At 35.5% G+C, this 26,835-nt stretch overlaps 1 protein-coding gene and 1 pseudogene across 1 annotated transcript in view; both read left to right on the top strand.

Annotated features, from left to right (window-relative positions):
• The window catches only part of NT5DC3 (5'-nucleotidase domain containing 3), a 71,048-nt gene that overhangs the window by 10,371 nt on the left and 33,842 nt on the right, over positions 1 to 26,835 (top strand). The window lies entirely within an intron of this gene.
• On the top strand, positions 21,866 to 23,623 carry LOC127537905 (obg-like ATPase 1; annotated as a pseudogene).

Genomic DNA, 26,835 nt, shown 5'->3' with positions numbered 1-26,835 from the left:
ATTTGACTCTATTGCTGTTGAGAACATGGCCATCCTGGATCTTGGTCCATAGTTTGCCACCCCCAGTGATATTTTCAGTTTTCCCCTTGCACTTATTACCCTTATCTAATTTGTCACCAAGTCTTGTTGCTTAGTCTTGTTGCTTCTTCCTTTATAGTATTTCTCGCTTCATTCCCTTTTTCTCCATTTTACACAGCTGCCACCCTGGTGTAGGCTTTTACCATCTTATCCCAGGACAATTGAAATAACGAGATGAAGTTGGGCAATTTGTCTCCCTGCCTGGTGTCTCTACTCCAGTCCATTCTCCCACTTAGTAGTCAAAGTGATCTTCCTAAAATATCAATCTGATCATGTCACAGACCTTCCTTTGCCCCATTCTGTACTCAGTAAACTTCAGTATATATAATTCATATCAAATATAAAGTTATCCATTTTGCTTTTAAAAGCCCTTCTTGGGTTTCTTGGTGATGTGTGACTCTAGTTCCTGCTACTGCTACTGTTACTTGAATTTAGGAGTTTTGAGTGGATCTAGAGTGACTGGGTATCCTCATTAAATTTTTGTACCAAATGGGTGAGTGGTGCCTAGGAGCTGGGTGGGGGATGGAAGGGAGAAACTAAAATGTATCATAAGGAGGGGTAGCTAAGTTCAGAAACAGAGGAGATCAAAGCTTCCATGGTGGGAAGCCTTGGGAATATACCTAGCTTTGTTGAGGTAGGGAGAGCCAGTCTTAATAAATGAATGACTAACTACATTAAGTCTTTTATAGTGTAGCTCCTCCTGCATTTTCAGTCTTTTTATACTAAACTTTCCTTGCCTTTTCACCAGCTGCTTCCCCATGCCATGTCTACCTCCTATTTCTACTTTTTAATTTTCTTGCCTTCCTTCAAGTTTTAGTCAAAATCCCATCCTCAGGAAGAGGTCTTTGCAGTTTCCTTCCCATCTCCTAGTTCCTTCGGTTTAATTTACATTGTATATGTTATATATATAATTATTTACATTTTATCTTTTGTATGAGTATGGGATGCTTCAGAGTACAATCCATATTTTTTATTTTCTAGTTGTCCCCAAAACTTACTTAGCAGAGTACATGGTACATAGTAAGCACTTAATAAATGTTTACTGATGATGTTGATGCTGCACATTGATTCAGCTGAGTGAAGTTCCTCTACCTATGAATTGCCCATCATAATCTGCCACCATGAATCAGAGAGCCCCTAGAATGCCTATTTGTTCTTGAATGAAAATGTGAATTCTATTATAAAGAGCTTGCTGTTATTTTAGTCATATGTATACATAAATATTAATAATTTAAAAATAGTAATAAATTTAAAATTATGCACAATATAATAAATTCAATACCTAACTATTTTTTTTTCTTGTTTCTTGCAAAATTTTCTCTTTGATCTGGGGTTTTTGAAATTTGGCAATAACCCTTTGTTTTCCACAAAGGATCTCATTTAGGTGATTAATCAATTTTTTGTATTTCTACTTTCCCCTCATGTTCTATCACCCCAGAACAATTTTCTTGGATTACTTCTTGCATTATTGTGTCATTTCTTTTTTGTCATAATTTTCAGCCAGTATAATTTGTTCTTAAATTTTCTCTTCTTTAACTGTTCTCTGGATCTGTCATTTTACTTATGTTTCATATTTCTGTTTTATTTTTTCATTCTTTATAATCTGTTTTGTTTTATTACATGGTTGCTTATAGTTTCACTGGCTTCCCTTTGTCCAATTCTAATTTTCAAAGAGTTATTTTCATCTTTGAAACTCTCTATCTCCCTTTCTACTTGGTTAATTTTTTTTCTCATAATCTTCTAGTTTTTCTTGGATGATTTTTATTTTTTCTTAGTTTTCCCTCCATGTCTCTCATTTGACTTTAAAATTTTTTTGAGTTCTTCTATAAATTCTCTCTGGACAGGCAGTATTTCACATTACTCTTTGGGGCAGAAGATTTTTATTTATTTATTTATTTTACTTCACTGATCTCCTCTGAAGAGGAATCTTGGTCTTTCTTGTTCCCATAGGATGTATCTATGGTAGTTCTTTGTTCTTTGTCAGTTTTTTTTTTTTTTTTAATAAGAGGTATTAATGTAAACACTTTTAATCATGGAGGGATGATGCCTCAAGCTTCTCTTCAGCTCTCCACTCTGACCAGGAACTGAAAATCAAGAGCTGGATTCCCTCAGTCTTCCTGGACTCGGACCTCACTGGACAAGGTGTGTAGGAGATGAAAGTCTCTGTGGTTCCTGCTGAGACTCCAGCCATACCCTAGATCTCCCGACTTGGTGTTTGTCTGGTACTAGCCCAGAGGTGTTTGCACTTCACAGGGGTTAATCTCTGGGACTTTCTTCAGATATTCTTGTATTATACCTGGAGGATCCCAGTTCTGTCCCTAGTCATTTTTCACCAGTGTATGTTTGCTCTGAGGTGTAAATTTATCTATTTATGGGAGAAATTGGGAGAATTTGTGATTTACGTCATCTTCCCAGAATCTTTCCCCTAATTTCACTCCTATTAACTCTAATTGAAAAAACAAAAACAAAACTTTTGTAAAAAATATGCAGAATTAAGCAAAACAAATTTACATATAACCTTGTCTAAAACTTCTCATTCTGTGTCTTGAGTCCTTTACTTGGTGAACTCAGCAGGAAATGGGTAGGATGCTTCATCATCATTTCTTTTAAACCATTGTTGTTCATGGCATTGGTAAAAATCTTTTAAAGTCTTCAGAGTGTTGGTATTATTCTATAAACTGCTTTGCATCAGTTCATATTGGTTTTCCTAGCTTTTTCTGAATTCATCATAGTGTTACAATAGTATTATTTTACATTCATATGTAATAATTTATTCAGCTACTCTTTAATTGGTAGGTATTCCCTTATTTTTCATTTTTTTGCTATACCAAAAAAGATCTATTAATATTTTTGTGCATATGGGTCCTTTTCTTCCTTCTTTAATCTTTAATTTATAAGCCTAATGGTCATATCACTAAGAAGTGGTATACATAATCAGACCCTTCATTCTAGGTACAGGGGTTTGCCCAGAGGAAAATCACACATTTAGAATCGAGAATGACCTTAGAGATTTTTCTGGGTCTGCCTTTGACCAGTCCTTTAGTAGTTTAGGTTTGATGTTGGAACAAAATGGGGCACACGTATGTCATTCAGTGGTTAACCAAAAGATTTACTTAGCTTTAGAAGAAGGATAGTCAAAGCAATCTTAGCTTAGATGTAATTTGTTTTGGCCTTTATTTGGCTCTCTCTCTCTTTTTTTTTTTTTTTTTTTTTTTTTTTGTGAAGGGGGTTTGATCTTTATCTCTAGAAAGCTTCAGGATACACATTGAGGACAATGTGTTTATTCAGTTTATTCAGTTGAGTAAAACTTCCTCATTTTCATTGCCTATTGTGATCCAGGAACTCAACCTGTTCTGGCCTCTTCAGGTCATTATACATTTACCTGAAGAAATTTATGTCAATATTAACGCTTGGTCCTCTGAACCAACCAAGTTTCAAGGAATCTCTTAATACTTTTAATTTATTTAAATTCATATCTTTATTTATTTACTTTTATTAATTCATTCATTTGCTTTTATTCATTCTTTGATATATTTGTTCATTCATTTATATTTTTCCAATAACAGTTTTTTATTTTCAAAATACATGCAGAGATAGTTTTCAACATTTACCCTTGCAAAATATTGTGGTTTCAGATTTTTCTCCTTTCTTTCTCCCCACCCCCTTCCTTATACATCAAGTAATCAAATATAGGCTAAACATGTGCAATTCTTCTAAACATATTGCCACATTTATCATCCTGCACAAGAAAAAGCAGATCAAAAAGAAAAAAATGAGAAAGGAAAAAAGGAAGCAAACAGTAATGAAAAAGGTGAAAATACTATGTTGTGATCCATATTTAGTTCCTATAATTCTCTCTCTGGATGCAGATGGATTGGAATTGCCTTGAATCACCTCATTGTTGAAAAGAGCCAAGTCTATCATAGTTGATCATCACATAATTTTGTTGTTGATATATATATATATATATATATATATATATAGTCTTGGATATATTCACTTCACTCAGCATCAGTTCATGTAAGTCTCCTCAGGCTTTTCTGAAATCATCTTGCTGATTGTTTCTTATAGAACAATAATATTCCTTTACATTCATATATCATAATTTATTTAGCCATTCTCCAGCTGACGGGCATCCACTTGATTTCCAGTTCCTTGCTACCACAAAAAGAGTTGCTACAAATATTTTTGCACATATGAGTCCTTTTCCCTTTTTTATGATCTCTTTGGGATATAGACCCAGTAGAGACACTGCTGGATGTAAGAGTACACACAGTTTGATAACCTTTTGGGCATAGTTCCAAATTGTTCTCCAGAATGGTTGCATTTATTTATATTTTAGAATTTTTATTTGTGCTTTTTGTTATTAATCACATTGTTAGACTTTGAAGAGCACTGGGGAAGATTAAAATCGATACCTTTTAAAGGAAAACTAACCTAACCTGTATTAGACCCCAGAGATCATCTTGCAAAGTGGTACCAAGTCAGTCAGACAGTAATGGACAGACCAGGGATTTGAGCCTTGGTCCTTTAAAGCCAAATCTAGGGCTTTTCCCCTTACACCACACTGACATTTATCTATACTCAGTGCTTTCCTCCCAGCCATCTTAGATTGCATCCTGTAGTGAGTGATGAGCTTTGGTAAATGTCTAAGTGATGTAATAAATACCTTAGGCAAAGGTCAACACAATCCCAATCTGTCATGCTGTGGCTTGTATATACTTCCATTTCTCAAGTGTGAAATTGGTTGTGTTTTCACCATTACATTTTAGAGGTGAGGAATTTTAGCCTAGAGAAGTTAAGTAACTTCTTCTCAAATAGCTATGAATCATAACAATTTATTTCTGTAGGATTTTAAGTTGGACAGGCACTTGACCTATACTGGCTCTGTGGGATAGGTAGTGCAAATTTTAGGATCCCCATTTGACAGATGGAGAAACTGAGCTCAGTAAGAATAAGGAATTTAGCCAAGATCATGTAACTGGTCTTAGAGCCAAGAATGGAACTCGGATCTGATTTTCTGACTTGTCACTTCTACTATACTGTGCTACAGTTTAGCTAGAAATGATGGTCTTTTAATATTTAGATTTAATTTCAAATTTTGTTAGCTTTCAACTTTTATTTAAAATACTTTACTAGAAAGGTTATTTTCATATGGAGAGTGTGTTGTGCTGGACTCCACAAAACATTTTAAAAGTTTTAAATGTAATTCATCCTGCTTTGGCTATGATTAAAAATGACTAGGATAAAAGAATTTCCAGACTGCTATCTGTTTTGTGTGTGTGTGTGTATACACAGAGTCTCAGAATTTGAATAATAAAAGGGATCTTGTTGGCTATCTAGTCCTACTCAAACCTGAAAGAAATCCCTGCTATAGAATATAAGACAAATGGACTTCTAGGCCCTTCTGGAATACTTCCAAGAATCTGTAACCTCTTAGGTAGCCCATTCCATTTTCCAACTATTTTGGTTGTTTTATTGTTGTTCACTCAGTCGTGTCCATCTCTTCATGATCTCATTTGGGATTTTCTTGACAAAGATCTTGGAGCAGTTTGCCATTTCGTTCTGACTGAGGCACTTGCCCAGGCTCACACAACTAATAAGTGTATTATAATAATTATATCTATTTAATAATAATAATAATAATAATAAAGCTGGATTTAAACTTCCAAAGATGAATTTTCCTGACTTTAGTATTGGAATTGCGGATACTATGGCACCATTTAGATTCATTTTGGTTGTTATAAGAATTTAAATTTGAACAGTTTCACCCATTGTTTCAAGTTTTCCCTTCTGGAATCATACAAAAGACTTCTTATCCCTTTTCTACGTAAAATGAAAACAGTTTTCATTTCTCCTCAAACTCTTCTCTTCTTCCACCTCAGATTGCCAGATTGCTTCAAATAATACTCACATCACATAGCTGTTCTCCATTCTTTCTGTTCTCTAGATCCTTTCCAACTTATTAACGTTGCAAAACTTTGGGAATGTCCATATTCTAAGGCATAGTATAGCAGGATTGTCATCTCCTTATTGCTGGAACCTGTTCTCTTAAACAGGTAGCGCAACATCAAATTAGTTTTTTTTGGCTATTGCCATGACTCGGTCTACTAACTCTCCTAGGTCTTCTTCAGATAAATTGAGATCTGTCTATACCTTCTCCATCTTGTTTGTATGAAATTGATTTTTCAAATGCAAGATTTTACATTTTTTTGCTGCTGAATTTTATTTTCAAGTTCCATTCTCTAGTTTATCAAAAGCCTTCTGTCATCCAGTGTGTTGATCAGCACTCTCGGCTTAATGTGTTCTTCAAATTGATGAATATGTCATTTCCACCTTAATCCAAGTCATCAATAAAAATGTTAAATGGCCCAGATCCATTGCTGGGATACTTTATTAGAGATCTTCTGTCATGTTGGCAGTGAACCATTATCAGCCACTTGTAAATCTAAACAATTGTGTTATTGTTTAGTCACATCCCTCCATATTTTCCACAAGACGAATATGAGATACTTAATCAAACACTCTGGTGAAATCTAGGCAGACTAGACCCACAGCATTCACCTCTTCTGCTGTATAATAATACTGTCAAAAGGAAATTCAATGGATTTCGTCTGACTTGTTCATGATGAAACTATGTTAGCTTTTGGTAACCATTACTTCCCTTTGTAGATGTATTCCTAATATATCTTGAAATAATAATAGCTAGTGTTTATATAGTACTTTAAAGTTTGAAACTAAGGCAGACAGAAACTAAGTGACTTGGTCAGGATCCCAGAGCTTAGTAAGTACCCGAGGCTGAATTTGAACCAAGTCTTCCTGACTCAGGTCTAATGCTTTGGGCCCTGGGCATCACCTCTATAGATGCTGTTAAGGTGAGATTGATGACTGAAATAAAAGATCTTTAGAGTCAAAAAATGATAAAAGAAGGACCCAACTCTTGTGGCTTGCTTTTTCTAAACTGAGATTGATAACTGAGAATCTTATCTCAATCTGAACTTTTACTGGCTTAGATAAATTTATTTAGATATTGCCTTTTCCCAAAGAACATAAATAATTTTATTATTGAACTTTGCTCATTTTCCTTTTGATTTGGAGCATGTGGTTGAGAAGAAGAGATGCTAGCACCTTCAATCTTGTTACACAAGGGCTGAATTTGGAGTGAGATCTGTGTTCAAGTCCTAGTTTATTCACGGATAATTTTTGTGACATTCTTCCAGTTTCCTTTTGATATTCAGTAAGGAATATGATGGTTTCAAAGATATAAACAAGTTGAGTCTATTTTAGATGAAAAAAAAAAATCTTCCCCCTTTTGTAGCTATAAATCTCCAAAGACTTTTCTAAAAGATTACTAGATTGAACAGAAAATGAACTATATTTTCTCCATTTTCCTTATATGTATGTCATATTAGCAGTAAATGTCAGGCAGATGATGACTACAGTTTTCTCATGTGATGAGAAAGAATATTAGATCTTATTCCTGTCAGACTTAAAAAAGGATTTCTTGTCATTCTGCTTTGGGTGTGGTGATCTATTAAGATGATTAACATTTCAGTGAGAGAAAGGGAAAGGGAAAAGTGCAAATTATCTGCCATAAAGTGGCCAGAAAGAGCTTTTACAGTGGAGGAGAAGGGGAGGAGAGAGTGAGTGCAACTTACTCTCATCAGAATTGGCTCAAATAGGAAATAACATACATCTTCAATAGGAATATGGAAATCTTTTTTTACCCTGCAGGAAAATAGGAGAGGAATAGACTATGGCAAAGGGGGGGGGGGGAATAAAAGAGAGGGTATGTTGGGGGAGGGAATGGTCAATAGCAAAATACTTTTGAAGAGGGACAGAGTGAAAGGAGAGAAGGAATAAATGGAGGGAAATGCAATTAGCAAGAGTAATTGTAAAACATTTTTCGAAGAGAGTTTCTCTGATGAGACCTTATTTCTCAAACATAAAAGGAATTGAGTCAAATTTATAAAAAATAAGATCCATGCCCCAATTGATAAATGAGCAAAACATGTGATCTGCCCAAAGGGCTATAAATTCATGCATATCCTTTGACCTAAAAACACTTCTACTAGTCATGAATACCAAAAGAGATTGGGGGAAAAAACCAAAAGAAGATTCAGGGAAAAAAAAAAAGGAAAATGACCTATATATTAAAAAAAATTCACATTTGCTCTCTTCTCAGAGGAAAAAAAAAAAGGAATTGAGGGGATGCCTGTCAATTGGGGATTGGCTCAATAAACTGTGGTATGTGTTTATGATGTAATATTATCATTTTCTGGGAGATAATGACCAGAAAAAAAACCCACAATCAACCTGGAAAATCCTCCATTAACTCAAGCAGAGTGAAATGTACTGTACACAAAGTAATAGAGTTCTGGGATGACCAGCTTTACATGACCTTGCTATTCTCAGAAGTACAGTCATCCACGATTACTCTGAAGGACTTATGAGGAAAAATCCTATCCATATTCAGAAAAGAAACTGGTTGTGTCTGATACAAAATGAAGCATTCTATTTTCCCCTCTCTGTCTCTCTCTTTTTAACTTAATTTTTCTTTTCTTTTCTTTTTTTTTCTTTTCTTTCTTTCTTTTTTTTTTTATTATAGCTTTTTATCGACAGAACGTATGTATGGTAATTTTTCAACATTGTCCCTTGCAATCACTTCTGTTCCAACTTTTCCCTTCCCTCCATCCCTCCCCTAGATGGAGGCAGTCTTATACATGTTAAACATGTTAAAGTATATCTTAGATGCAATATATGTGTGCAGATCCATACAGTTGTCTTGTTGCACGAGAACAATTGGATTCAGGAGGTAAAAATAACCTGGGGGAAAAAAACCAAAAATGCAAATAATCCACATTCATTTCCCAGTGTTCCTTCTCTGGGTGTAGCTGATTCTGTCCATCACTGATCAATTGGAACTGAATTAGATCTTCTCTTTGTTGAAGAAATCCACTTCCATCAGATACATCCTGATACACTATTGTTGTTGAAGTATATAATGATCTCCTGGTTCTGCTCATTTGACTTAGCATCAATTCATATAAGTCTCTCCAAGTCTCTCTGTATTCATCCTGCTGGTTATTTCTTACAGAACAATAATATTCTATAACATTCATGTACCACGATTTACCCAACCATTCTCTAATTGATGGGCATCCATTCAATTTCCAGTTTCTAGCCACACAAAAAGGGCTGCCACTTTCCCTTTCCCTTCTTTAATATCTCCCAGTTAATAATAAGCCCAGTTAACTTAATTTTCTTGAGGATTTTATTTTCATTAGAGTAGGAGATCTATATTTTCTTTCATAAGTTGACTTTTATGGAAATGTTTTGCCTAACTTCACATGGTTTCTTAATTTTGGGTGGGGATAAGGGAGAGAATCTAGAACTCAAAAACTTTAAAAATAAATGTAAATTTGTTTTGCATATAATGGGGGAAATATTAAATTAAATTAAAATTTAAAAGATGGTTAACATTTCTTTTTGGGAAGATTTATTTTTTAAGAAAGAATAAATTTTTCTCTTGAACTAATTTTCATTTTGAAAATAAAAAATGGAGCTTATTTAATACCTTGCTAATAAAAAGAAGTAATAGTTAAGCAAAACAAAGTCACATGAATAATATGGGCAGTATGCTACAATGGGAAGAAGATTGCATTTAGAATTGAAAGAATTGGGTTCAAATCCTCAATCTGTCATTTGCCATTTTACTCAGCCTCAATTTCCTCATCTCTGAAATGAAAGGGTTGAACTCTGATGTCTGTCTTAGAAATAAAATCAATGATTTAGATATAACAGAAAATGCCTCATTTTGTTATAACCCAAAATCACTTCTTCACTGAGAAAATGGAAACATTTTCTCTTTAGTCTTGGTTCAATCCTGGTCCTGGACTGCATGAATTTGAATTTTAGTGGCTTTTAATTGTGTTCCTTTATATTTTTGTGGTCATTATGTATATTATATTGGTCCTGCTTGGCTTTGCTCCTAATCAACTTATACAAGGCTTCCCACATTTCATTGAATTCCTCATGTTCACCATTTCTTACAACGTAATAATATTCCATTATATTCAAATACACTTTGTTCAGCTGTTCCTAGAGACGGAAATGGCAAACCACTCCAGTATCTCTGCCAAGAAAACCCTAAAATGGGGTCATGAAGAGTGGAACACAACTGAAATGACTTAACAAGTCTTATTATAGAAATCTTTACCTGCCAGGCTGAGGAGTTTGTATTTTTCTCCTGAGGCAATGGGGAACTATTGAAGCTGTTTTTAAATTTTTTTGGGGGGAGGGGAGTTTAATAGCAAGGTGACATAGGGAGCTCTGAGTTTTAGAAATGGGGCATGCAGTATGTTACCATTTTTTTTCAAGTCACAGAGTCCTGTTTATGTTTTGTGTTTATGGGAACTTTCTCATCTATCTTTGATCTAATAAAATTATTCTTGGTCTTATACTCTAAGGAAGTCACAGAATGGAAACAGAATTTGATCTCTGAGGAGGTAAAAGGTCACACACATTAGGCACTTTTTTAAAAGTACAGTTACATGGTTGACTCTGCCATCCTCCCACTGATCCATTTTGACTCTTCTCTTACTCATTTCTCTTCCCCAATATCCAGCCAATTCTACTTCAGTATCTCTCTCTCTTTTTTTAATAATAGCTTTTTAATTTTCAAAATATAAACAAAGATAGTTTTCTTTTTTAATTAAAGCTTTTTATTTTCAAAATATATACATTGATATTTTTTCGACATTCATTCCTATAAAATCCTAAGTTCTAATTTTTTTCCCTCCCTTCCCTTCAACCCTCCCCCAGGCCGCAAGTGATCCAATATATGTTAAACATGTACAATTTCTCTATACATATTTCCACAAATATCATGCTGCACAAGAAAAAATCAGATCAAAAGAGAAAAAATGAGAAAGAAAACAAAATACAAGTAAACAACAACAAAAAGAGTGAAAATACTATGTTGTGATCCACACTCAATTTCCATAGTCCTCTCTCTGTGTGCATATGGCTCTCTTTATCACAAGACTGTTGGAACTGGTCTGAATCATCTCATTGTTGAGGATGATTCCATCAGTTCCATCAGAATTGATCATCATATAAATCTTTTTGTTACTGTATGTAATGATTTCCTGGTTCTGCTTATTTCATTTAGCATCAGTTCCTGTAAGTCTATCTAGGCCTTTCTGAAATCATCCTGCTGACCATTTCTTATAGAAAAATAATATTCCATAACATTTATATACCATAACTTATTCTCCACCTGATGGGCATTCACTCAGTTTCCAGTTTCTCTTTCCCTTCCCTCTCTCCTTCCCCTGGACAACAAGTAATCCAATATATGTTAAACGTGCAGTTTTTCTAAATATATTTCCACATTTATTATTCTGGATGCAGATGGCTCTCTTCATCATTAGTCTATTGGAATTGAGCTGAATCACCTCATTGTTGAAGAGAGCCCTGTCTATCAGAATTGATCATTGTATAATCTTCTTTTTGCCCTGTACCATGATCTTTTGGTTCTATTCACTTCACTCAGCATCAGTTCATGTAAGTCTCTCTGGGCCTTTCTGAAACCTGCTGGTCATTTCTTATAGAGCAATAATACCACCTCAGTATCTCAATTTCATCCTTCTCTCATTATTCACAGTCCACCTCCCTGGTCCATACCCTCATCACTTTTTGCTTAGAGTATTGATAAAGCCTCCTAATTGATCTTGCCTCCTGGCATCTATTCATTTTCCACAGAGTTGCAACATTGACAGTTCTAAAACTCAGAGCCTTGCTGCTCAAAACCCTCCACTCAAAATAGCTTCAATTACCCGTTGTTTCCAGGAGAAAATACAAACTCCTCATCCTGGCATTTAAAGACTTCTATAATAAGAACACATGATTCCATTTTGGGGTTTTCTTGGTAGAGATATTGGAGTGATTTGCCACTTTCTTCTCCAGCTTATTTTATAGATAAGGGAACTGACTTAAATAGGGTTAAATGATTTGTCCAGGTCACACAGCTAATGAATTTGTAGCTGGATTTGAATTCATGAACATGAATCTTTCTGATTCCAAGCCCAGTGTTCACCACTTTGTAACCCTCATGAGACTACCATTTACCTTTCCAGTCTTATTTCATTTTACTCTCTTTCATAAATTCTTTGTTCCATTCTAATTGACCTATTAACAGTTCTTCATGCACAGTATTCCACTTCCTGCCTTCATGCTTTGTCCCGATAGGATCTGGAATGTACTCTTCCCCTTTCAAAATGCCTTAATGCAAAATACAGCCATTTCCTATATGAGATCTGATTTTTTCCCCATCATTAATCATCTCTCTCCTAAATTCTAATGTAGCCCCACCAATTTGGACATTTCAGACCGGCTATCCTGTAGGCACCTCTGATTCACTTTGCACAAAGCAGAGTTCATTTTCTTTCTTCTGCAAATCCTCCTCTCTTCTGAACTTTCCTATTATAGTCCCAGTTAATCATCAGCCTTTTAGCAACCTGGATCTGCTACCATGGTGAGATCTTTGACCCTTTATTCTTCTTCATTCCACATGTTGAATTCATGACCACATCTTGCAATTTTTTTTCCCACAGTATCTCTTCAGTGTGTCCTCCTCTCTCCACTGACACAGTTGTCATTCTAATTTCGGTCTTTATCACTTCTTGCCTGGTCTGTTGTGGAGTTCTCCTAATTGATCTTTTTATCTCAACCTGTCCCTACTCCCTACAATCCATCCTTCACACAACTGCCAAAGTGAGCTTCCTGAAATGCAACTTTTATCACCTTAATTCTCTACAACAAATTCCAATAGCTCCCTGTTGAATGAAGGAATGAAAAAAAAAATGTATTAGGTGCTTACCATTAGCTAATAATTGCATTAGTTGGGATACAAATGCAGGAAAAAGACCTCTCTTGTCCTCAAGGGGATTATATTCTATTAGGGAAACACCAAACAAATTTGAGAGTAGTGACCAGAAAGGAATGTTTTGGATAGCAAAGTAGAAAGAAATGGTTGATGGAGTTATGGGCAAATGACTTTTCCAGGAATGGTAGTGTTGATTTGATTATTGATTTAGAGCTAAGAGCTTGGAACAGGATGGGGTAGGAGTCTGGATTGGATGTAGAGGCTAGGTCTCTCTCACATGGTAAGGGAGATACTCAGCAAATGTGGAAAACCCAAAATGGGGCAAAACCAAGTGACTAATCACCAGAGTCTAGAGTCACCATGGTGGGAGCCTAGAGGCTCTTTTAGGTTAAAATATCAACTTCTCTGTTTGAAAAATGACACTCTTCACAACCTGACTCATTCCTCCCTAACCTTTCTTTTTATACTTTATTCCCTTCATTGCCCCCTCTGTTTCAGACACACTGGCCTAGTCAATATTCTGTACCTACAATACTTTATCACCCATCTCTGTGCCTTTTTATTGATTGGTCCTACAGTTGTTCAAGAAACTGGGACCAGGTCTCTTAGCTTTGATACTGGACCCCAATATAGAGGGACACCAATTTTTATGCATCAAAAACAATTCATCAAATAAGATCATTTAATTATTTTATTTTGTTTACATTAATGAGAACTATTTCTTTAAAAAATTTTTTTATTAAAGCTTTTTATTTTCAAAACATGCATGGATAATTCTTCAAAATTAACCCTTGCAAAACTTTGTGTTCCAACTTTTCCCCTCCTTTCCCGACCCCCTCCCCTAGATATCAAATAGTCCAATATATGTTAAACATGGTAGAAATGCATGTTAAATCCAATATATGCATACATATTTATACAATTATCTTGCTGCACAAGAAAAACTGAATCAAGCTGGAAAAAATGAGAGAGAATAAAATGCAAACAACAAAAAAGTGAAAAATATTATGTTTTGATCCATACTCAATTCCCAGAGTCCTCTCTCTGAGTGGAGATGGCTCTCTTCATCACAAGATCATTGGAACTGTATAAGATCAATTAATTAAAAGAAAACAATTAAGTAATATACAAAATTAGGAAATCCGATTTCTAATTGGAGAAAAAATTGGAAGAGGAAAAGTGAACAGGTGCAATTCATTGAGATCAGAAAAAGTTTTCCTATTCTCCCAAGTGTCTGTAAACAAAGGAACATAAAAGCAATATTGATCAGGGCTAGTTTTCAAATAAGACATATGGATTGCTTGAGATGAATTATGAGAACTTGCATTAGTCTTTGGATTTGATGGGGTTTCTGGTCAGCATCACCTGGGTCTTTAGTTAAGGGTCTCTAAAGAGCAGATAAAGGTGGACCAGATTCTCAACCAAGTTTAAATAACGGCATAAAGTTTTTCACAAGTCCCACAAGTTTTCTCACAAGATAGGAATTGAACCACATCAGTAATCAAAGAGAAAGGGAACTGAAGTAGCTCCAAAATTAATTCAAAAGATGGAGTCAGTGTAGTTCATCCAATTTTCATTATTACCTACTGTTCTAATTCCCTCAACAGTGAGCACTTAACAAATGCTTGTTTTTGATTGATTTGGTACATACTTCCAGGGGTCCTCAAACTACAGCCTTTGGGCCAGATGCAGCAGCTGAGGATGATTATCCCCCGAGGATGATTATCCCCCTCACCCAGGGCTATGAAGTTTCTTTACTTAAAGGCCCACAAAACAAAGTTTTTGTTTTTACTATAGTCCGACCCTCCAACAATCTGAGGGACAGTGAACTGGCCCCCTATTTAAAAAGTTTGAGGACTCCTGTAAATAGATATAAGCAACTTGAGGGCAGGACTTCTTGTTTTTGTCTAGGACCAGGACTTGCATATTGTAGATGCTTAGGCATTTGTTGAATCTAATAGTTTTCTATTTAGCACTGCCACTTTCAAGGTGACAAGTTTTGTTTTTTGTTTTTTTTTAAACACATTCTTGTTTCTCCAGTTTTCCTTTCTTCTCTCACTTTCAAGGTTTCACATTTTGTGCTTAATCTGGATTTGATTATGTTGCTTTGGTTTCTGGACTTCTATAAAACTTGATGAGTAGTTGGAATTTGAGACTGGCTATAGGATGTTAGCCATGAAAATTTTAACTCTAGTTGGGACTTACATAATGTGATGAGCAATCTAAAATTTTCAGATGAGTAATTCTAAGGCCACGGCAAAAAATATAACCAGTGTGAAGTGAGAATCAGAATTTTTTTTTTCCCTTTTTATGTATAGACAGAGCAAAATGGATATTCCCTTTTAAAGATATTTGTGTTTTTGTTTGAAATTGTTAGTATAATCCCACTTCAATTAATACAGTCACAGAAGGCCTAAATATCTCTGTTGAACTGGTGAAAAGTGAAGTAGATATTAATTAATCCTTTATGAATTTGAAAGAATTGTAAGGGTTTGGGTCTTTAGATGAAAGCAGATGCTTGGAAGGAAACCTCTTCTGACCAGGAAAGAATCAGATATTCCACTGGCTCTATCTGTAATACCACAAGCCATTCCACCATTTTGGATTACAAAGTATATGGGTGGAAAGTAGTAAAGGTGGTGCTTGAACCTTAGGGTTCTGTTCCAGTTGTCCCTTTCCTTAGAGATAAGTAGGAAGGAATCAAGAATCGATTAAGCCCCTCCTATGTGCTAGACATTGTGCTTTACAAATTATTTCATTTAATCTTTACAACACCTGTGGAAGATGCTATTATGATGCCTGTTTTACAGATGAGAAAACTAAGACAGATAGTAGTTAATTGATATGTCCAGGGTAATGCAGCCATGAGTATCTAAGACTAGATTTGAACTCAGGTCTTTCAACTTTTGGCCCAATTTTCCATCTTCTGTGCCACTTAGGAAGATAGGGGAGCCTGATCACAGATTAAGTAATTTTTATTAGAATAAGACTGGGCTCTAGGAAGATACCATATGTAATTTTAGGCAGCATTTCTCAAAAGAAGCTTTAATTTTGATTTTTTTCTTAGAAAGGGACTTAACACCCTCAAAGAATCCTGTAAGGACAAGTGGGATTGGAAAGCATAATGAAGTTAGGGGAGATACCCATCTAGGAGGAGAGGTAAGGAGAAAGACATCACGGGCAGAGTTCCATGATAGACTGACCCAAAGTAGGATAGCAGCCATGGTATGACTCAGAGGGAAAATTATAGAGAAATTTATTTATAGGGAAAATTTAACCTTAGCATTTTGGTTTTAGCAGCTTTTCTCAAAAGAAGCTTTCATTTTGATTTTTTTTCTCTTGTGTGAAAGCCAATTTTGAGGGGTAGCTCCTTACAATATAGGCAACTCTTTTAAAATCTAATTTTATATATATATATATATATATATAGTTCCTATTTAGGGAGACAGCTTGATGCAGTGCAAAAATTAGTGGACTTTCTGACAGGACATGGCAAGATGAGATTGCTCGAGACTTCTAGGGTGATTCTCGGGAGTTTGATACAACTTGGATTTCAGACTGGACAACCTCCCCAAAGGATGGGACCCTGTGGCTAAACTGATCTCTATGAGTGCCTTTCCCCTGCTTGGCTTAGGAGTCAATTCTTTAATTTCTCTTGGGCCAAAACACCATTCAGGACCTCATCAGAAGCATTTATTAAAGTACTTACTGCGTTCCATGCACTCTACTAAATGCTTTTTACAAATATTATTGCATTTCATCCTACAACAGCTCTGGGAGGTAGATGTTGTTATTCTCATTTTATAGCTCTCTCTTTTTATAGATAAAGAAACTGAAGTCCCCAGAGAAGTGAAGTGCACGAGGTCACATAGGTAGCAGATATAAAAGGTAACATTAGAACCTGGATCTTCTAAACTTGATTCATTGCTTTTTCTACTCAGTAATTGCTTGTTCAATTGTTTTCCAGTCATATCTGACTCTCTGTGACTCCATTCGGGATTTTCTTGGCAAAAATATTGAATCCTTCTCTAGCTCATTTTATAGATGGGAAAATCGAGAAAAACAATTGAGTGACTAGCCTAGGGTCATAAATATTCTGGTCTTGTGACTCTGTTCCATGTTCTGTCCATACTAGTTGTATGACTTTGGGTAAAGCCACTTGATCTCTTCATTTCCTCACTTATAGAATTGGGCAGAACAATAATACCTGGAATACCACCTATCTAGGATTGTTGTGGGGATCAAATGGCATAATCTGTAAATTTTGTACACTTGCATATCTTCCGAGATCTGTAAGATTTTTTTTTTTAAACTTCTGGTTCAGTCCTGCTAAAGGGGATTTTTGTGTGTGGAGGATGCAGATTCAGTTTTCTGTAAGAAAGTTAAAAATGTTCGACTGAATAGGCCGTTAGAAAAGCAGTGGTTTTTGTTTGTTTTTGTTACAAAATGAGTTTTGTTTTGCTTTGTTTGATTTTTTTTGCTCAAAAATGAGTTCTTTGAAGTTAAGTTGGTAGCTGAGGAGCTTTTAATGAAGTTTTATGTCCAAAGCTGTGTGGTGCAAAGCCTCCCTTGGCTCCCTTGCTGGATGGGTCACCCCAATTGTGAAGCTTGTAATTATTAGCAGGAAGGATGTTAAGTGGAGTCAGCTGCATTTGCCGACACTGACACCAGAAAGATCATCCCGATATTGCTTAAGGGAGCTGGCACATGCCCAGAACTGGTTGCTAAGTGATAAGTCACTCAGGTGGGCTTCCTCCAAGGAAGTTTGGATTCCTGATGGGCATTCAGGCTGGGGTGGGTGCTACACTGTTAGGTACAGTGGTAGGTACATAGTAGGTATTTAGTAAGAGCTTGTTGAGTTGAATTGATCTACTTTTGGAAGGTAGTTGGTAGTTTTCCAGAAGAGACACTATCGAATCCAACTAGGAAGGGTCCATATTATCTCATCCAGGGAAATGAATCGAATTAGAAGGCCTTAGGGCTGTCTACCCTTTCCATACTTCAATGAGGGGCTTGTCATTCATCTAGCAAGGTGCAATTCTTATACATTTCCAAGTCATGGAAAGAAGCCCTGAGTTGATTTTAAAAGAAAATTTGGGGGCAGCTAGGCGGCACAGTAGATAGAGCACCAGCCCTGTAGACAGGAGGACCTGTGTTCAAATCTGGCCTCAGACATTTAACATTTCCTAGCTGTGGGACCCTGGGCAAGTCACTTAGCCCCAATTGCCTCAGCAAGAAAAAAAAAAATTAGAAAAAAATCATCTAGCTATGTATCTGCCTTTCTATCATCTATCAATATTGATAGGTATTCTTCCATATTGACAAGTAGATTATGTTTATAAATATGTGTATATATGTACACACATGTTCATACAGTGTACATATACACATGTACACAGCATACACGTGTATGTATATATACATTATATATATATATATATATTAGCCACTCCACTTAAGATATTATTGGCAAAGATACAGGAGTGGTTTGCCATCTCTGTATGTCTGTGTATGTGTATGTATATATGTATTTATCTCAGCTAGATGACACAGCGGAGGATAGAGCATGAGGCTTGGAGTCAAGGAGACTCGCCTTCCTGAATTCAAATCTGGCCTCAGATATTTATTAGCCGTGGTCTTGTCACTTAGCCCTATCTGACTCAGTTTTCTCATCTGTAAAATGAACTGGAGAAGGAAATGGCCATCCATTTTGGCATCTTGGTCAAGAACATCCCAAATGGGGTCATGAAGAGTTAGACATGACTGACAAATGACTGAACAACATACTCATGTGTGTTTTGTAGTAATTTAAAATATTCATTCATTTATTTATTTACTTATTTTTAATTTATATTTATTATATATTTATAATTTATATTTTAAAATAAAATAAAATATTTGTATATATTTATAATTTCTATTTAAAAATATAATAAACTATTTAATAAAAATAAAAAAGTTAAAAAAATTAATTTAGAGACATGGGATCACAGATTAGAAGTCATCTAGTCCAATCATAGAGAGGTCTAGAGAGGAAGGGATTTGCCCAAAGTCTTATAAGTGGTAAGTAGCAGAGACTGTATTTGAACTCGGGTTTTTCCCTATGACAAGGCTAGTCCTTCAGATTTAATGTTCCTTTTTTTTGTTTTTTTTGTTTTTAAGCCACATTGCCAATTGATTAATTTATGAACCTCAAAATAAAATGAGAAAATTAAAAAATGAATAAATAAAAAAAATTTAGTAAGCTTAAATGCCAAGTCCTTTGCTCAGTGAATACAAAATGGAAGTCCAGTCCTTCCCTCTAGGAGATTACATTCTAATAGGGGAGAAATATGGGAAATGATGGCCAGGAAGGAATATTTAACTTAGAAATTATGGGGCTGGCCAGTGGAATCCTTGGGAAGGAGAGTGACTTGCCTTTAAAGAAATTAATAAAAACTGAATCAATTTATTTGTATAGCTTATTAGGTTCACAAAACAGTGTTGTCTGGTATATTAAAAAATGGCAGAGGATTTTCCTCTCTTGCCCCAACTTCTCAGTCATTCAATGAGTAATTGCTTTAATTTTTCTTTTTTTTTTTTTTTTGTCCGTCTGTCCATTCTCCCTTCACTTTTAGTGTTTTAAAAGTACCTTGTCTTTGAGGGGGGGAACTTAAAAGGAGAAATTTCCATTGAAAAGAAAGGAAAACCTAAAGAAATGAGAAAGTCAAAATAAAAAAAAAACCTACTTATTAAGGGATTAGGTTTTTGTTTGTTGAAAAATTGAGAATGAACTTTAAGGACTTAAAAATTCTGTGTGTTTTCAAAAGGGACACAGGATGGCCTAATGGATAGATAGAGGGTTAGTGTGAGTGTCAGGAAGCAAGTATTTATTTAGCACTTACTATGTGCTATGCATTGTGCTAGTTATATATACATATATATATATATATTTTTTTTTTTTGTGGGGGAAGGGACAAAAAAGAAGCAGTCCACAAAGGGAGGAGGGGAGAAAAGAAAGGGTGGAAGGGGGGAAAAGGGGAAAGGGAGTATAGGGGAAGAGTGAGGGGTTGAAGACTGAATTTCTGAAAGTTTCAAAATTTAATGAAATAACTAGATTACTAGCTTAAGACTCTAACTGTAAAGCCTAAGATTAACATTCCCATGTTAATTAACTAGAATATATTGTAATTTTTATAAGATAGATACAAATATTTCCTGTGGTTTTTTTTTAAAACAAAATTTCATTCATTTGCATTTATCTGTGTTGTGCAACATCTTAATCTCATCTGAGAGTCCTTGACTCTATATGTTACTAAGTTATGACTTAACATTGCAAATGTGTCCCTGTCTTGTTTTCCTTTTGGATTATGGGATTCTATTCTTTTTTTTTTTTTTTTTTTTGTAACTTTATAGTAAGCTTTTGGTTGAATAGAATTGCTTAGAATCATCTTAGAGGTCTTGTGGAAAAATAAGAATTCCCTTACGAAGTAGGATTCTTGATTTATAAAGGAAAATTAATGCCAATTAAACTTCCAAATAATTATTTCCATATAATTACTTATATGAATCATATGCATATAAATGAATATATATATTTCTAACATCTGTTTTCTGAATACCATGCAGAGTAATTCAGTTTACTTGCTTAAGCAGGTGTGTGTGTGTGTGCACATATGTATGTTTGTTTTTAGAAATTTCATTCAATCAATCTCATATACTTGAAACAGACTTCATCCTTCTATATAGGAATATGTCATCTTCTTTTGGTTAGACTGTTAATTTCTTAAGGAAAAGACTCTTTGTTTTTGTCTTTGTATTGCAGAAGCAAGAATTTATGGCAGCATCCAGTTGCCTATTCCACGTGGAATGGAAGTTGTGTGTAGGGCAGTAGTGGGATTTAAAATTTGAGAGTAGCCCATGATCAGAAAGCTTTGGTAGCTCTGTGATAGAAAGAATGCTTGAGATGGTACCAAAGGATGTAAAGGTGAGCATCATTTCTGCAACTTGGTACCCATGTTGATCATATTGCTTTATCTCTTAATGCCTCAGTTTCCTCATCTGTAACAATGGCAGGGTTTAACTAGATAGTTCAGTTTTCAAAAGAGCTTTTGTTGTTGTGGTTTGTTCTTTGTTCTTGAAGAGGACTATGACATCATAGAAGGGATGCTATGACATACAACTGAATTGGATTGAAGTGAGGGGGGACTGTGCAAGGTCACCCTTCTCAGTTTCTCCTCCAGAGCCATCTGGGTCCAGTGATCAAATATGTATCAGGATGACTGATGATAGCCCTGCCTTAGAAAGAGTAGTGCTAACTTGGAAAACATTCTGAGGAAGGTGACCTTTTAAGATGATGGATGGTCTGGGGAGAGAGGTCTTATGAAGCTTGATTGAGGAACCAGAGATGTTAAACCTTGAAAAGAGCTGGAGAGGGGCAGAGAGGGCAGGACATGATAGCTTTGCTTTTGAAGGACTTCAGGTGAGAACAGACAAGGTGTGTCCATTGACTAGGGCAGAACTGAGAGCAATCCCTATAAATTGCAAAGAAGCTAATATAGACTTCCTAGCAACAGGAACAACATGTCCATATGGCATGCATTTGCTATGGGAAATGATGGCTTTCTTGTCAGTGGAAATTTTGAAGTAGAATCCGGATGATCACTTATTGGGTATTCAGTTTAGTTCATTAAATATTTTAAAGTACCTACTATGTACCAAGCTCTGTACTAAAATCCTAAGGATACAAATAAGAAAAAGAGACAGTCCCTGACCTCTAGAAGGTTATAGTCTAATGAGGGAATATAATACAAAAGGAAAGTCAAAGGGGCGGGGCAGCATCAGAGAATATCTGGTTGTGGAATTAAAACCAATTTGGATTTTAATCCCTCTCTTCCTCCTCTCTCCAGCATCCTCACCTCTGTCATAGCCATCCCCTCAGCAAGATGCCTCCCCAAAAAAGAGCTGACAGAATTAAACCACATCTGATTATTGAAAGATTTGGGACCTCATTGAAAATAGCCATTGTGGGATAACCAAATGTTGGGAAATCTATATTATTCAATGTCCTAAAAGAGCCAGGCAGCAGCAATTAGTCCCATTTGACACTAATTGATCCTAATGAGATTTGAGTACCAGTACCAAATAGATCTTATTTTTTTTGTGTGTGCCAATAGCATAAATCTCCAAGCAAAAATAAAATTTGAATGTGGTTGAGTTGCTGGCCTTATGAAAGGAGCTCAGGCTGGAAAGGAGCTGTGAAATGCCTTTTTGTCTCATAAGCATCTGTGATGGAATCTTGAATCTAATGCGATCATTTGAAGATGATAACATTGCTTGCATCAAAGGAAATGTAGATCGTGTTTGAGACATAGAAATAATCTATGGAGAGCTTCAACTCAAAGATGAGAAAGTGATTATGACCGTAGTAGACAAACTAGAAAAGATGGATGCGAGAGGAGACATGAAATTAAAACCTGAATATGACATAATGTGTAAAATAAAAACTTGGGTTATATTTGTTTCTCAGAAAGGCATCCTTACTGCAACATATTTAACATATATAGGACTGCTTGCCATCTTGGGGGGGGGTGGAGGGAGGGAGGGGAAAAAACGAAACATAAGCGAGTGCAAGGGATAATGTTGTAAAAAAATTATCCTGGCATGGATTCTGTCAATACAAAGTTATTATTAAATAAAATAAAATTTAAATTAAAAAAATTTTGTAATTACTTCTAAATGTTCAATAAAAGTTTATTGCAATAAATTTTTTAAATTAAAAAAAAGAAAGGCATCCTTTTAATTTATTATGGGATTTTATTAATTGCCAAATAAAATTGTCTCAGAAGGTAGTGAGTTCTTTGTCACTGGAAGTTTTAGAGTAAAAGTTAGAGAAAATGCCCCTTTTTTGGTGGCCTTCATAGAAGAAATTCCTGAGTAGAGAAAGATAACTCTAAGATTCCATGACTTGTATGCAACATAGAGAAAATGATTTATGTGATTAATATGCCAGCACTAGAGTATGTTCACATGTGAAAACTTAAGCAGAATGAAAAAATGTTTAAATTAAAAAGTCAACCCAGTTTTGAACCATTCTTTTTTTTTTTTTTAGCATTTCCATAAAAGTTATGTTGTGAAAGAAAACATAAATCTCCAACTCCAACCAAAAAAAACTCAAGAAAAATAAAGTGTGTGTGTGTGTGTGTGTGTGTGTGTGTGTGTGTGTGTGTGAGAGAGAGAGAGAGAGAGAGAGAGAGAGAGAGAGAGAGAGAGATTCAATCTGTTTTCAGACACAATCAGTTCTTTCTCTAGATATGGATAGGATTTTTTTGTCATAAGTCCTTCAGAATAATTGTGGATCATTGTACTGCTGAGAATAGCAAAGTCATTTATAGCTAGCTGGTCATTTGGGTTATATTCAAACAGAAACCTGTAGGTTTCTATCATGATTGGACCGACAAAGACATTGAAGTGTTGAATAAACACTTGTTTCTAACTTCGAAGCCAATGATCTATTTGGTTAACCTTTCAGAAAAAGGACTTTGTTAGAAAGAAAAGCAAATGGTTGATAAAAATTAGTGGGTGGAGAAATGTGATGGAGATATTATCTTCTTGAAGTTTAATACCCTGAACAACCTAAGAAGAAATGAATTTTAAATATTACTCATTTCTCAGAAATAAACAGTGCTATTTCTTTTTTTTTCTTTTTTTTTTACTTTTTATTTAATAATTACTTTATATTGACAGAATCCATGCCAGGGTAATTTTTTTTACAACATTATCCCTTGCACTCGTTTCTGTTCCGATTTTTTTCCCCTCCCTCCCTCCACCCCCTCCCCTAGATGACAAGCAGTCCTTTATATGTTGGATATGTTGCAGTATATCCTAGATACAATATATGTTTGCAGAACCGAACATAAACAGTGCTATTTCAATGAGGCATAGATTTTTATTTTGGTAAAAATTGAAAAATGAAGTCACAAATTTAGGGAAAGAAATTTTCTCCAAATGAAATCACTCATTTATTTAAAAATAAAATATTGTACTTCAATGAATAAGTTCACTACATGTGAATAGCTTTGCTTTTCAAATGATTAAGACCCTTTTCCAAATCATAGAAGCTTTTCAGGAAGCCATATTATTGTCATGATACTTTATTAATTTGCATCATGTATACTAATCTTGACATGTTTGACAATAACGATAATGTGGCTTCCTCCCTTTTGAATCTACAGATAATACATGTTTTACAGCACTCCAGATGGCTATACTCAAAACATTTGAAAACATCTTCCTCCCAAACCTCCCCCAACTCAAACTAAATAGAGCAGCTGATCATAAAGGGAATTCCCTGAAGATTGTGAGACATATAGGAAGAGACATAGGGAGCTCCACACCTCCAATCAGAAGGTAGAGGCCAAGAGTGAGTTGAAGTGGGGTTGATTATGGAAATCTGAGGCAATCAGAACGGTGGTGAAATTTCAGGGAATCCGCTTATCCTGGGGTAGAAGGGGAGACATGTTCTTTGTGGAGTGAAATCAAAGCAAACCCGCTGATGGAAAATGGTACAAGAGGATTCTTTTATGTATGTGATAGATTAGATCAGGGGTTATGAACCTGGGAACAAGGATCCCTGGGGGCTGTGAATTTGGATGGGAAAAATTGCATCCTTGTTTCAATAGGCTTTTCCTTATTATTATTTTTTTTTTAGTATGTTTTATTTTAGGCATTTAAAAACATAATTCTGAAAAGGGGTCCATGGGCTTTGGGAGGTTGCCAAAGACATCCAGAATACAAGAGGATAGGAATCCTTGTAGTAAATGGTTTTTGAGATTTCTTCCAACTCTGAATTTTTGTGAATTCATGACCTATGATGTGTGGCCTTTACTCTGTAGGTCATGAGAAGCTGTGAAATGTATTTGAGTAAAACAGGGAGTGACTTATATGTATAGACACACATGTGCATATGTATGGATATACACACACACACACCCCTATATATATATACACAAGCAATGTAATATATACATTTTTTGTTAAAGCTTTTTATTTTCAAAACATATGCATGGATAATTTTTCAACATTGACCATTGCAAAACCTTGTTTTCCAATTTTCTCCCCTTCCCTCACCCCCTCTCCTAGATGGCAAGTAATCTAATATATGTTAAACATGATAGAAATATATATACATATATTTTTTATCTATCAAATAAAATAAGCTCATATTACTTTTGTTGTCACGCCTCCCTTTTGTGCATATTTTATCTGGCAAAGTTTCCAACCCCTACGCTGAGTTTGTAGACAGTCTAATCTATACTGTGTAAATCTCTCTGACATTCTTAAAGTGCCGTGTATCCAATATTCTCTCACTAAAGCTCTGGGGATTTTCTTTCACACTTGACATACTCTTGGAAATAAATCTATGAATTTTAATGTGGCTGGTTCCTCAGGATCTCAGCTCTGAGTACACTCCGAGTTCAGCCTCCAGAGCTTTTCTTAATAATCTTTCTAACTCAGCACCCCATTTCCCATAAGCCACTAAGCAAAATCACATTTGACTTATGTTTCTCTAAAGGACCTGCTCCTCTGAAGGCATTAAGGCTAACCAAGCATTAAACAACCATAAAAGGTAGCAGAAATAACCTCCTTCTGCTGAGCTCTTCTTCCTGATGATCAGCAATGCTCCAGGCAAACTTAGTGTAGTACTTAGCTCAATTGGCCTTGAGAAGCTTGATTGGAGTTAACCTCTCATTGGTACCTTCCTCTAGGGTCTGCACATCTCCCCCCTTCTCTTGATGTTGCTACTGCTGTGATACTCACTGGTTGTGCAGATTTTCTTGCTCTGCTGAACCCACAGCTTTCAGCTCAGCTCTCCATCTGGATTTTCCATCTGGTGTGGTAGGATTATTTTTACCAGGTGGACTTTGTGCTCTTCGCAGCTGTCCTCCAACTCACTTCCTGGGACCAGCTCCATCACGTTCTTCATGGCTGAGATTCTCCCCAAAGCTCTGTTGCCATTTCTGTGCATGTGATTCAGATATTTCTCTTCAGTGAGTCTTTGAGACCCTTTGGAGTTGCCATTTACATCAATACCTGGCTCTATCTCCATCACTTATTGGTACGATAATCCAATCCTTTGGGATCCTGATGCTGAGGACTTTGGGAAAATAATGATTACTTAATCTTTTTTTAGAATTTATTCCACACTTTAAGCTTTGCAAAGCATTGTGTGTATGTCATCTTCACAACAACCCTGTACACTAGGTGCTATTATTATTTAATTTTACAGATGAAGAAACTGAGGCTGAGAGAAGCTAAATCACATGTCCAGAGTCCTAGAGCCAGTGTCTGAGGCAGAATTTGAACTTGAAGTCTTCCTGATTTCAAACCCTATCCTTTATCCCCTACACCACAAAGTTCTCAAACTGGGGTCCATAAACCACCATAGGTTTGTGGATAGATTTCAGGAGGTCCATGAACTTTAATGGGAGAAAAACAGTCTTATTTTCCATTAATCTTTATTTTCCTTTGCAATCCTGTGTTTGATTATGTGGGTTTATTTTACATCCTGTAACTTTGCTAAAGCAATTAATTGTTTCAAGTAGGTTTTTGGATGACTTTCTAGGATTCTCTAAGTATATCATTATATCATCTTCAAAGAATGATAATTTTACCGCCTCAATGCATATTCTAATTACTTTTTAATTTCTTTTTCTTTTCTTTTTGATAAAGACAACATTTCTAGTACAATACTGAATTATAGTGGTGATAATGGGCACCCTTGTTTCATCCCTGATCTTATTGGGAATGATGTATATTTGTGTATGTTTGATTGTAAAGACAGCTACATGGCATAGTAGACAGAGTGTCAGGAGGTCTCATCTTCTGAG

This window comes from Antechinus flavipes, chromosome 5 (assembly GCF_016432865.1).
Source record: "Antechinus flavipes isolate AdamAnt ecotype Samford, QLD, Australia chromosome 5, AdamAnt_v2, whole genome shotgun sequence".
Lineage (NCBI taxonomy): Eukaryota > Metazoa > Chordata > Mammalia > Dasyuromorphia > Dasyuridae > Antechinus > Antechinus flavipes.
This window is presented reverse-complemented; position numbering and strand designations above follow the sequence as displayed.